Source organism: Temnothorax longispinosus, chromosome 1, assembly GCF_030848805.1.
Source record: "Temnothorax longispinosus isolate EJ_2023e chromosome 1, Tlon_JGU_v1, whole genome shotgun sequence".
Lineage (NCBI taxonomy): Eukaryota > Metazoa > Arthropoda > Insecta > Hymenoptera > Formicidae > Temnothorax > Temnothorax longispinosus.
In genome coordinates this window covers 2,623,990-2,636,350 of record NC_092358.1, presented here as the reverse complement: position 1 = coordinate 2,636,350, position 12,361 = coordinate 2,623,990, and the positions used below count along the sequence as shown (strand labels likewise).

At 39.5% G+C, this 12,361-nt stretch overlaps 1 long non-coding RNA gene across 1 annotated transcript in view; it reads right to left on the bottom strand.

Annotated features, from left to right (window-relative positions):
- The window catches only part of LOC139809561 (uncharacterized), an 84,596-nt gene that overhangs the window by 3,073 nt on the left and 69,162 nt on the right, over nucleotides 1–12,361 (bottom strand). The window lies entirely within an intron of this gene.

Sequence of the window (12,361 nt, the reverse complement as noted above, 5' to 3'; positions counted from 1 at the left end):
TGAGCTCGGGCGGGCGATACTCGAAGAGGAAATCGACCGGCGGATCGGAAAAGTAAGTTAGGGGCGCAGCGATTAATCTAATTCCCGCCGCCCTATTTATTATTAGTCCCGCGGCGACCCGCGTATCTCCGATCGCCTGTTCGCGCGCGGTACTCTCTCTTTTTCCCCTCTTTTTTTAAGTTTCTTACTTTTTTCAGCGACACGCTTTTTTTCCGCTACGCAATTACGCTCGGCGTGAAAATCCCCGCGTCGCGCTTGTTCGCGCGTGTTACGAGATCTCCGTCCCGCGAAGAAACGAATTTTCCCCGGGAAGTAAGCCCCTACCATCCGTCTTTGCTTCGCCTCTTTTCTCGCAACGTCCTCCCGGTCATCTGGAACTCGTTCGGAGATGCGTTACCGCAACGCGTTCGCCCCGGGATATTTCGTGGAGATAATCCGCGGAAAATCGCGGCGAGTCGCGCGAACCGGAGAACGAGATACTTTTCGGCAACAATAGGGAGCATTCGGGTGCTTTCCACCGCTGCACTTTTCGTCTCGGCGTTGCTTTCATTCAATTCGACATAACATATATGTAATTATGTATTCCCAGTAAACACCAAGTAACGGTAAACTTATGTGCAAGTTGCAATTTTCCTCTCTACAATGTAACATTGTGTTGTTCGTAACAGTTACATTGAGGAGGAAATTGTAACTTGCATGGTAAGTTTACTGTTGCTTAGTGTTTACTGGGTTCTCTCTGATATAATACCGCTGGTGTCGAGAGGCTGCGTCATGCCGCGCACGAGAGAATGTGCTTTTTACATATATAAGTTATATACATTTTTACACACGTAAACTGTCGTCCCAGAGACTTATAGGAGAGGCTGGCCATCGAACACCCTGCCGTCGATAGCAGTCGCCGGCGCGCCTGCAGCCGCGGTCCACGACAAACGGCCAGATTCCGCCTTGCCAGCCGCCTCCTCGTCTCTCGCCGAGACGCGAGAAACTGTCCGCGACAAGCATTGGACAACTTATTCTTCCCGTAGTAGAACGCGAGAATGGGCCCCGCCGCTCGGTCCACAGCGTTATCTCAGGAGGAGGTAATCTCAATCTGGGGAATATTTCAGTGTGGTCGCAAATCTAAGTTCGCCCAGTTACGAATCTCTCGTGGCATCTTTAGCGTTAAACGCATGTCGGTAGTAGACAACTTACGATTATAGAATAAGAGTGATGTGAGAATTTTCCTCTTTATCTTAACTCATTTCTTGACTTAACAGAATAATAAATGACTTAATTAATACGATTAATATACACATGCATAATGTATTTTCTATTTTCCGTATTCGAAGAATATATTTGGTTACGTTGTAATATTCTCAGGGGAACTAATTTAATAACGCGCGCGTAGAACAGAATATAATGCAAGGCTGTTGAAAATTCAAGATCGCTCGATACAGTCCGTATGTTCTAAAACTTTCTTAGAATATTCCATGGCCTTGATAGGACTGGCGGCATTTCGAGTTTAAAGAAAATTTTGTTTCACGTATGTATATCGCAGGTATATGCCGAATACGTTTTAGTAAATAAGATACTGCGGCTTTTGATAGCAATCAGCGATGAGCATTTCCTTCTGCTTTTCAACGTGTAACGATGATGTTAAACTCAACTCAGCGACACGTTCTGTGTGACTAGTACTTTCTATATAAATCGTAAAAGAATAGAATTAATGTTATTTAAATGAACGATTAATTTACTAGAGATTGTCGATATTAAAGTTAACGAGTAACAAGGAAAAGCGGGCTTTGAGAGACAAACGCGGTTAGTTGTGCGTGAGTTAACGCGATGGAACATTTAATTAATAATTTAATATAAATTATGAATTGTACGTTTCAGCTCTACTTCAGCGACGCGGTGATAGAGATAAATTAAATTATCTCAAGCTCTCTGACGAGCGTAAGATGAGTATTTAAAAATTGAACGTACAAAGATAGTATAACTTTCAAGAGAAATTAGCAGAAAAGTTCTGCCAATGTTCATAGTCTGCAAAATATTCAGACAAATATAGAAACCATTTCACTTGAAATTGAGACATATGCATGATCTAGATACTCTGCTTGTGAGTTAATTCCATTAGATTCAAGTTTTACGTGTGCCACTTCGCGAAGTAGATTTCACATCTCTTTTTGTCGGTTAGCCCCAATTTTCATTTTCTAAACCGAATGTACAGACTATAAATATTGACAGAACTTTTCTGATATTTTTACTCTTGAAAATTATACTATCTTTGTATCCAGATTCAATTTTTAAATACTTTATTATGCTCATCGGCGTGCTTGAAATTATTTAATTTATCTATCCGCGTCGCTGAAGTAGAGTCGAAACGTACAATTTATAATGTGTATTAAATTATTAATTAAATGTTACATAGCGTTAACTCGCGTACAATTGACCGCGTTTGGCTCTCAAAGCCCACTTTTACTTCTTACTCATTAATTTTAATGTTATCTGTGGTTGCACCTTAAATACATCTTATTTTGTTTTTTATTTAATTTTACACATTTATTCTTACTTTATAAAGGCCATAGATTTCAGGATAAAATCCCATTTAATTTTCATGCCATGTGTATTGATTTATGAGATTGTGTTTAATGTGTATGTTACATGTATTTCTGTTTCTTCAAACGTTGTATTATACGAGACATAAAATAGAATTCCATAAATAGAATTCTGTCTAAAACGGATTTTAATTTTTTAAAAAGGAAAAAGTTTGTTCTAGCAAACTCATTAAAATTAAAATGAAAAAAGTTGGTTTTGAAATAAAAATAGAAGAATTTTTCGTAAAATTGTTTAAACTAGAAGCAAAAAATTGTTGAATAATACGAAAAAAATACAAATACAAAGTACAAACAAATACAAAATATGCAACGAACGTGTCGTTGGTATAAATGGCAATATCGATGAGATGAGATGAGATCGATGAGATCGATGCGATCGTATCTACGTATCGCAAATAATTTTTCCAAGCAGCTTTTCCGAGCAGGTTAATAGAATAATAATATCGCTAAGCAGAATAATAATATCGCGCGCTTAATCGCACGTGGGGAATCCTCCGAAAAAAAAAAAGAAATGATCGGACTCCCCATCGGCGAAGAGGAAGAAAACTGAAAAGAAAGCGGCCGATCGAGATTATTTCTGCGATCAGAGCCACATTCTCGTTCTCGACGAGGTAGATCTTCTCGTTCGCTTCCCCTCCAGACGATTAATCTTGGCGGAAAACATTTACGACCCCCTCCTACCCCTCCCCGCGGGCGCCGCGCCGCGGCTCACGGAGCTCGGCTCGCGAAAAGCGCGCGGGAGGGTCTTAGATCACGACAGCCCCGAAGAATGCGGCCGAGACATTTGGAGGGGGTTCGATCTTCCCTCGAATCACGACGGGGAGAAGAAGCAGAATAAAATTATTCTAAAGCGCGAGCGCGGGTACCGCTTTAATCGAATCGTAGCGTCTCACGCATTTTAAAGAGCGTCAAGCTCGAGTGTACTCCGCGCGCGGTTATCTCTCGCGTTTGTTCGTCCTTAAGCAGAAGGGTGGGATGGGACGGGGGTGGTAGTTTGTTCTTAACGCGGAAACGGACGGAGGAATTTGCACGGGCGATTGATGATTCGCGAAGTCGCGCGGCGGAGTTCGCAGCGAGGGGAGGGAGAGAAGGGCACGGGCGAATCGGTGGTTGAACGAGGTGGCGGTGGCGGTGACGGCGGCGGCGACGGCGGCGGCGGCGATGGAGAGGGTCCTGGAAATTGGAGAGAGAGAAGCGGCATGCCACTCGTTCGCAGGATACTGCCGGCGTGTGTGCCGGCGGTGGCGAACGCGCCCGGACATCGATACAGCTCCGGCGCTGCCGCTGCCGCTGCCGCTGCCTCTGCCGCCGCCACCACCGCCGCCGCCGCCACTTTGCCCCTGATCCTCTCTGACCCTCCCGTCCCAGCCGTCGCGCGCGCGACCCTCGTGCGAGCCTCGTGCACGGCACCACACGCACACGGCTAACACCACAGACCCGCGCCTCACTCTCTCGCGTATACACCCTTCCCTTCCGCGTATATACACCATTAGCCCCAGGAGCGCTACGTGGCCTGGACCCTTTCTCTCCCTCCTCCTCCTCCTCCACCTCCTCCTCCTCCTCCTGCACGTTACTCGCGCGCCCGACACTTATTGCCGCCGCTCCTCCCTGGTGCCCTCGCGACTTACCCTCTCGGCTCTCGGGGCCCCCCCGAACTCGCGGCGGTAACTCCGAACTCGAGTCACTCGAAATAATCCAGAGTGCGCGAGTTCGTCACTCTTAATCGCGGCCTCGTCACTTTTTCCGTAAAATGTTTTTAAAGTTACGAAAAAGGGCGCTAGTCCGAGTGACGAGTACGTGAAGAAACGCGATGACTTTTATTAGACTCGCGAAAAGTTATTCGTGTTAGAACGGTATACTCGGTGATCGATGGGAATTTGTCCCAGGGAATGTCTTAGGTGCGGTTCTACAGAAAAATGGACGATTCTAAAAATTCCTTCAGAAATTCGCTCGAAAAGGATAATGACCAGTCGTAGAACCGATAATTATGACAGTATAAACGTATTTATACTTGGTATTTATACTCTTGTATATAAATATAACCGCATAGCTTCGTGGCGTAGAGATATCTTTATCTACATATAAATATTTCTTAAATGCGTATAAATATCTTTTCCTATACATAAGATATACTCTTAATAATTAACTTAACAGAATGCTACAGACTATAAATGATCAGAGAAAATTAAAAATCGCAGTTTGCAATTATAAAGTTCTAAAAATTCCGTGAGATAATGTTAAAATTTATTCCTGTCACGTTTTCTTGTTCTTATAATTGCAGTTGATCCTAAACTGATCGAAAAAGTAGGCTAATTCGAAAGACAATGCTTACAGATTGAACTTCATATTTCGCCACGTTGTAATCAGAAATTGTTATTGTGAAAAATAACAGGAATTCTCTCACGAGTCAAACTTGCAAGTGCCTCCTCAACGACTCGGTCACGGGAGCTTCGGTGTAATTCTTATTTCCATGTTTTTTACCGGTAAGCGAGAAATGTGCTTCAGGTTACAAATTAGCTGGCGTCGGATTAGCTTGATCTATTAGCTGTGATCTTTTTATCAGCGGGCAAAGTTCTTACGGCACACGTTCTGTGTGCTCAACATTGCACTTCCCTCCTCCCTCTAACTCTCTCTCTCTCTCTCTCTCTCTCTCTCTCTCTCTCTCTCTCTCTCTCTCTCTCTCTCATTCTCTCCCTCATCTACTCCCTTCCTTCTCTATTCGCATTACTTGCAGTCAGCCGGCTCTCCGAGCTCTCTGCTGGTGCGGCGAGCAGCTAATGAGCGACTCGAAATTATCGAATGCAGATCGCTGATGAGAGCAATTAACATCAGAATTACATTTCGACTCGGGATTATTTTGCTTAGCGGGCTAATTCGTTAACGCGCTAAGCGCCGCACGTTAACCCACCACGTACGGCGCCGTCTGTCTTTTTTTTGCGCGTGGCTGTATCAAAATTAGCGTTTCGACGAGCTCATTTCGGCTACCATCCTCCGTAATCCTCCCCCGGCCAAATTGCACACATGCATCTGTGTGCACACCGCGACTGTGAATCGACGCATTCCGAGGAGCGCGTACACGCTCGTTCGCGTACCATTAGCCTTAGATGTGGAATGTGGCTTGCGATGGTCCAAATCTTCTCCCGCCGTGGATCGTTTTTAAAAAATCTTAAAAGCAAATTAATCAAGTAATGTAAATCTAATTAAAACCGACCAATATTGACCAATATTGGTTTTTTTCAATACGGGCGTGTACGCGAATACAGGCGTCCACGAGCGCGTTTAATATTAAAAATAGTGACAGACAGTGAGCTAGAAGTGACTCGCGTTTCGAAGCTAATTAAATACAAATGCTGATAATACCTGATTAAATTAATAGACCCAAATGGTTCGCTTTTGACGACACAATAGGACAGAGAGGGATTTTTCCGATTGAAAGAATGACGTATTTAATAGATTTTTATTCACTTCGTTTTCAAGAGAAAATCGAATTACACAATTAATATCATTCTCTCTTGTCACCTTACGCGTGCGTGAGTTTCGATGATATTATATACCTAAATAGAATGAGAACTTGCTTCTCTCTCTCTCTCTCTCTCTCTCTCTCTCTCTCTCCCTCTCTCTCTCTCTCTCTCTCTCTCTCTCTCAATGAAGATTATTAAAATTAAACATAGTACAATATTTTATTTAAAGAAACAAAGATAATCTTAGTATTTCAGTAAATTATTTATTTGACTATTTTAATTATATCCTTTATCGTTTCACGTTATAAACAGAATATTAAATCATTTTGCTTATATTTTGCCATTATGTAGAGAGATACATTGGACAATTTATTGTCGCGATGTAATTAAAAGTTATTCAAGCTTAAAAATGTTATTAAGTTCGGTATAAACGTAATATTTTTTGTGCAAATTGTGCAAGCTCGGAGTCGCGATCGAAGTCAATCCCTTTGTTTCACCAGCTGTTTAATCGTTAATTGAACTTATTCCTGCCGTTTATTTTTCGTAGAAAGAAAAAAAGAAAAATGCCTCATTCCATTTCGCGTGGACTCCTAATGAAGAGCTCATGAATCTGGCACGCGGATTATCTGAATTCTCAGGCTGATTTAATGAGAGGGCATAGCTAAACGTAAGGCTGGCCGTGAAGCACAATTCGCGTTTTCGCGGTGGCCGGTTATTGTATTGAGAGTTAAGAAAGTGGAAAAATCGCGGGTGGAAACGGATCGAGCGGATGAAACAATACGCATCGGCGGGCGGATTCCCGGCATATTGATGTACATTTTGCAAATTTCAATGGAGATACAAGAGATCGAAGATAGTAAGACCGCTTCGCTGATTCGCTGACCCAATTGAGCGCAAACAGCATGGAAAAACGCGCTCTCTCAACCGCGCTCTCTCAACGGACCGTGTGCAACTTCCTCCTACTCTTACCCCTATCCGGAGATGATGGAGTTATTTAAATATTCGTTAATGAGTACCACGTTGTTCGAGCGAATTATCGTACGGGAAGAAAACCTTCGCGATTAGAATCACGAATTTGCCCAGTAAGCTTTCTGCTTCAACTCTCTCAGTGCCACACCTTTAGATGTGCTGTTTTGAATCTTATTCGCATTTTTCTTTGTCCTCTTTTTTAATTATTCTTTCAAAATAATTAAAGAATTTTAACACAGAAGACAGCTTTGAAGAGTATTAATTTTTCTAGCACAGCTTTTTATGATAAATTACATTCTGAGTTTTACATTCTGATTTTCTGTTTATCTGTAGTTGAAAAAAATGGTCAGTGCGTCAAGTAAAGGGACAAGAGATAGTGATAAAAGATGAACTGAACAATGATCTTATTTTCAATAGCATTCTAATAATATTAGCGATGATAAAGAGACGACAATAATTAGAAATTATAATGATAATAACATCGATTACTGGGTCGAAAAAGTTGTCTGGTTGGAAAGATAAATTCTTTTTTATTACAGACTTCCAGTTGCAGGAAGAGATATGACTGCATCTCGCTCAATTTCCTTGCAAAATACCGAGTCTATAATTTCTTCTCAGCCCCTGTGCAAAAAGCCGGCATCGAAAGTTAATTCTCGCCAGTTTTAATCCGCCGGCTCTGAATAACGAAGAGTCGGGTTTATTTTCGCGAAAATAACGCGCATTTCGCGAGTGCTAAAACTCGGCATAATAACAATTTTATTGTACAGTAAAACGCGACGCGTGAATGTATCTCACGGGAGGATCGGGAGACGACGACGTGCGCGAGAACCAAAAAAGAAGAGGCGAGGGAGAGACGCGGCAGACGCGGTAGGGATTTATTTTCCCTCGTCCGTATTTTCGCGCGAGATTGAAAACTGAGCCATGCCGATGCTTCGATAACTATATGTTCGACCTCCTGTTACTTCCGTGCCGAACGTGCCGTTAATTATTTTTGTCGAATCACGCACAAGGAGCGGGAAAACGCCGCGAAATAATGGTGATTTTCTTCAATTCGGATTGTTCATAAGGCAAGATTTTTTCTTAAATTTTATAATTGAATCAATCTATTTGCGAAACATGCTTTTCTGCGAAATTATTGAATTTCTAGATACATTGCATTTAAAAAATGTTTGCTGTCACATCTGTTAAATACAGCACGACATAAACTTGTCAACGTAAAATAATTAATCTATTTTAAACGCGTTTAATATTCGGTCTCTGTATCTTCCCTCTCTTTTACGTACTTTTACTTTACTTACCAATATTCTGTATTTCTCTTTTCGTTTATATGTATATCCTTTATATATTCTTGTTTTGCTTCTTTTCTCTCCTCACTTATGCATATTCTTCCGGTATCTTTTGGCATTATTGTAATTTTTTTATTATCTTGTTCTACTTTCTTTATATTGTACTTTTGTATTCCCATGAGAATATTCTCAGAACAAAATTGTATTTTAATGCTACACCTACAAGATTCTCCCAAGTAACGCTACTGTAGAAAATGTATCGACGACCATAAAGTGTTAATTTGATTCAATTTATTGCGGATGCGGTTCTTGTCATGTGTGTCACGTGTGCGTTATTCATATTTACCGATTGTTAAAGGGCTATCGAACCTATTTTAAATTCTGATCGCATGGTGGCTTGTTTTTCAATCGTATATACAAGAGAAAATTTATTGTAATATTCTGTTCACGGAAAAATATATGATACCAAATGCACGCGTTCGAGAACATGTACTGTCGGAAATGGCCGCGAGAATGATGTGTGAAAATTATGAGGCATTGAATTTAATTATCCATATGTTATCTATCTCACGCTGCGCTTCAATTTTCGTGTCAAAATAATTTGGTTTTTACATTGAAAATATATTTATTTATGAAAATCATAAGTGAAACAGGATCGATATGAATCTTACAATTAATTAGAGAAGCCACTTTCGGCTTGATCTTGCTTAGTCTAATAATAATATTTCTGTGTGAATTTTGTATAGTTTTTTCCACAACTCAATAAACTACGTGCCGATTATTTGTCGGTCTTAAAACATAGCTCCTTGTTGGAACGGTAAACACTTAAATCGATAATCCATTTAATTTTTTATGCTAACATCCTTTTTAAATCACTGAAAAAAATTTATTGTGAAAAATATCCCGATCAGGGTTCGAATCTGAACCTCCTTACAATCCATGACGGGCGTCTTTCCCAATTCGACCACTGAAGCATGTTACAGACAATTCATAGAAATATCATTATTAAGCTACCAAGATCCAGCCCGACCGAGAATGGCCTCTTTTCTAATTAATTGCGTTTAATTGTGTTATTTTTTTAATACTTCAAACATCCGCACGTAATGTAATTTGATTTGTCGCGAGACACGGCTTACGTTTCTACATTAACATAGTAATGTTAATTAATAACAATAGATTGACGATAGAAACACTCAAACACAAATAAATATGAAAGCTAATCACAGATAATTATCCAAGAAATATTTTTCATGTGATTATCGATTAATGTGATTTTAAAGCGGAAACGCTTCCAAGATTCCAATGAAACAGTTTCACGCTTACGTATATTTTTAACAACCGAGAAAATCCGATCCCTACGAATAATTAACGATAATCGGTCCGCGCGATTAATTAACTGCTGCGATTAACGATTCTCAAGCGTATCGAGGTGTACTTACTAAAGTAAATATATCGTGTAACTTTATTCGTTTGAAGTAACGAATCAAAGCAATAAGACGGAAATGATAAATTATCGTTGTATAATATTTACGGGCGATTATTTCTTTAATGTTGCTTGGATTCAAATTTCGCGTTACGCTTTGAACTTTTCGCCGATTTAAACAAAATTTGCTTACGTCAGTATTGAATAATAAAGTGCGGAATGACACGCAAATTACCAAATGGAGTTATTCAAGTAACAAAAAGCGTATATTACGATGCATTAATAATTAATTTGAGATAAAATAAACAGAATATTTGACTTACATTTATTTAATGAGGTAATAAAAGTGACGGTGTGTATAATACACACTTATACACCGAAATTACCTGAAAAGATAGAAGCAAGCACTCTGCGATATGTACGATATATAGAATTAAATAATTTGCGTCTAACTGTTACATGCGCCTGGAAACAATCGTTTTCGATTTGTCGACATTCGACTGTATGAAGTCCGGTTGTAAATAACATTTGTAGAAGAGCATGGAGAAGAACATAGGACCGTGATTGATTTCCGCCGCTATTAATTGATGTTTCCTCGATATGATTTCGCACTAAATTCAGGTGGACCGTTGCCTCGAAATTGAAGTGTTCATTTTACTCATGATTGCAATTCGCATCCACATCATATAGACGGTAAATTAAACAGTCATTTTCAAAAGCGGTCATTTTAAAAAAAAATGAGATCAAGTACAGTTGAGCAGTTTAATAATACCCGCGGTACACTCATATTCCAATTTATCTGTGACACTCGAGAAACATATGTCTTCACATATGTTTTTGCATAATTAATTGTACGGTTCAACTGTATCACGCGCTCGAAAAATATTCAGAAAAGGGAATTTTCGGTTTATGAAATAGTATTACGATGTACCTTACAAGCGTGAGTACATTACCACATGTTTATTTCGTAACACGTTAAATATTTCGGTGAGATTCGCCGGCATTGCGGTTTTGCTGTTTGTTTCTGCGGTATGCAACACTTTGAAGACTACACGTATTGTCATTCGCACAGCGAGAGCCGTTCCGTGTATCGTTGCGCATTATTAAAATACGATCATAAAATAAATATCAGAAGTCATCAAACCTTTCGAGATCGTTACAGCGAGCCGATTTTTAATCGGCGCGGCTGAAAATTCGCGAACGTGTCGAAGAAGATGTTTCGCGCGATTTACTCGCCTGCGGCGTCGGAACTCTGGACAAGGGAATGAGTAAATGGTAACTTCAAAATATTTGCGAATGGTAATTGTCTCCTTAACAACGCTTGAATTCGAATATATTCCGTATCGCGCTTTGAACACTTGGTTTAAATCATGCGATACGATATTTGCCGTTTCAAGTATGATTGTGTGGTAATTGATTTTGAAATGGAAGAAACAAAATATTCGGTGTACAGAAGATGCCTTAATTCTTACTTAAAGATAATTACTTCCGAGTAAAACGCATCACATTTAGATTCCCCGTGTTAAATCCGACAACATTGTTTGTTATTAATTTGACAGTTTTGTCAAATGACAATTTCAAGTGAATCTGCTCTGAAATTGAAATACGTTGCAAAAACGGTGAGTAAGCAAAACAGTATAATGCAAGAATTTAACTAAACCAGAAATTCGAGGTAAGATTTTAACATATTAATAATTAGTTAATAATTATAGAGCACAATTATTAATTATAGGATATCAGACAACCACCCATTAATTAATTTGACATCGTGACTATATAAATGATTGACCTTTGAATTTTACGGCTTAATCTTCAACTTCAGACGTTTACTTGGAATAATTAATTGACTATTAAAACTATTAAAACTGTCCAAATTAGCTCCGAAACGACATTATCAAATTTAATACTTATGACGTACAGATATCTAGATACAATACGTCTGATTCAGAAGTAATTGTCTCCATGTGGGAAAGCAAATTAATTAATTAATGTATAGAAGGCATGAATGATGTCTTCTATACATTAATTGTTTCACGATGCGTTAAAACAGAAACCGTCTAATCAAAGTCCAATAACACAAGGGTCCGATATTTTTCTTCAAAGAGAGAGAAAGATATGTGCTATCTCACTTATTGTTAGCAGTACACTAGAATGTAAAATGTCGAAATTCGGCAAGCTTCATAAATTTTCAGTTTCAACAAACATGAAGACGAGGTTTGTTTTCGTGTAATGCACTTAAAGACGACGCGTATTGTCATTCGCTGGTCTAGACTGAAACTGTGGTAGAAGTGCAAGCTGTTCCGCAGTGTCGACGCATCACTCAACAAAACATAATTTCTTAGGAACAATAATTGATCATCAAGCCTACATAATTGACTACCTCTCGCAATTAATGACTGCAAATATATTCACATAACATGTAAAATTGATCGTATATGAAGCGAATCGCGCGAGCAATGTCGCGATGTATTTAATTAATAAGCGTGACCGTAATTAGACATATGTATTTTAACATTTCAATCAATTATATACGTAGTTTAAATCACTTTTGTAATTTGTCGGAATCAGGCGTTTGAAATTTCACTCGGGTATGTTTGCGAAAATTCGCGAAATTCCTCGGTATCGATT